Raw genomic sequence first — 1,836 nt, 5'->3', positions numbered from 1 at the left:
CACATTTATCTATACATACAAAATGTCACAAGTTTAACATACAATAAGAAGCCCATCCACATGGAACCTATTCATCTCAGGTTAATAATTCCTGTTTTTTACTTTAAACAATAGCCTCCTTTCTCTTGCAAGAAATCATCACAACTACTCAAAAGCCAAATGAGATAACCCAGAATCAAACAGAGATAGCTTGAGATCAATGCATGCTGTCCAATTTGAAACCAGAATGTGTATCTCTTAAAAAAAAACAAAAAACAAAAAACCAATCTACGTCTCCCATGTATACAATGACAAAATTTTTGCTCCACTTTAACACTTCGACTCCCTCTAAGTCAGTGCAATTTGACCATCTTTATTTCACATAGCTATACTGGATCAAGCACACAGGTTCATTCATTCAACTATCTTGGACACCAAACTTGCTACTCCATTCACATTATTTGGAAGAGATCAAAGTATTTGGTAAATGGTCCTGAAAATCAGACAAGCTTTATTAGCTTTCCCCTCCGAAGGAGTGGTGAAATGACAGCTCCATCTCCTTTGTGTTGGAAATTCACAAGTTTGTGATTATTTTTTTTTAAAAGGCCATGAGGTCTTGATGCAAGCGAAGGCAAGTCCAGGCTTGCCAACAGACCTACAGCCCTAAGTTCTTTGCTCTCTGTGAGCCAAGGTATGTTCAAAAGAAAATGGGGACAAGGGCTTGATCTAGAATTCAGGAAATCTGACTAATGCTGGACTCTAATGAAATTCACTCTTCTTATGCATAAAGTTATTTTATTGTTTTATTAGTTGGATGGCCTCTCAAACTTACCCAATAATATCCCCTTAACAGTAGAAAAGAAAGAATGTCTACTTTGAAGGGCTGTGGCAGAGGAAAAAGCGGTTACCCTAGGGCTACCTTTGAAATTATCTTTCTTAAAAAATAAAACAAAACCCAACTATATTGATTTTATGCTCTTCCCCATAATATATTTATTTGATCCAATAGAAAAATCATGTCTAAATTATCTGCCAAGTGAATAACCTTTTCCAGATCATCAAGTTAGTGTTCAAGGAAGAAATAATTTGACCATCCATCGTTTTCTCACAGTCACATATATGCTCTTTTGCTAGTCAAACTCCTAACATTCTGAAGATATAGGCACAAGAAAAGTACCTTTATATTGACACAAATCATCACCAGTCACACAACCACACTCAATTATGGCACAAAACAAACTACAAAAGTAGAAGTCCCTTAATATGTCAGACAATCCCACACGGTTATAAAATGCTATTACCGCGCAGCTTCAAGTACGAATAACCTCACACCCGACAGCATGTAGAATCACGCACAGGCAGCAATAACCATACACTCGGCCACTGAGGGACTCCCAGTCCACCCGAAAATATCTCGCGTTGTCTCACAAATATTCACAAGCACCAAAGGGCCTAACAAGGCACACAGAGGGTCTCATGCCAGTCTGACGCTCAGGCTGGTCCCCTGCACCTGCCCCACCGGCGGGTCCCACTTTCTCCTGACGTGTATAAGACCCCGAGCCCACTCAACACTCGCCGCGGTCTCAGGGGCCAACTGCCCGAGGCGAGCGCGCCCCACGCCTGCGCACTCAGCGCAGGCGGGCTCTCCCAGAAATCCCCGGGGCGCGGCAGTTGGGGCGAGTTAGTTCTAGCAGCGGGGGTCCTCGAAACCAGCGGAGAGTTTGTGGGCTGGGTCTCTTAACGTTCTCGCTGGCCAGCCACAGCCTGCCCGGAGTTGGACTACATTTCCCAGAGCCACCGCGTCCCAAACGCGGCTTCATTTCCGTTTGTTCGCGCGACTTGGGGACCTCGCGTGGG

This window comes from Leucopleurus acutus, assembly GCF_964270905.1.
Source record: "Leucopleurus acutus genome assembly, chromosome: 20".
NCBI classification, from domain to species: Eukaryota; Metazoa; Chordata; class Mammalia; order Artiodactyla; family Delphinidae; genus Leucopleurus; species Leucopleurus acutus.
The sequence above is the reverse complement of the archived record's forward strand: the minus strand, read 5'-3'. Positions refer to the sequence as shown.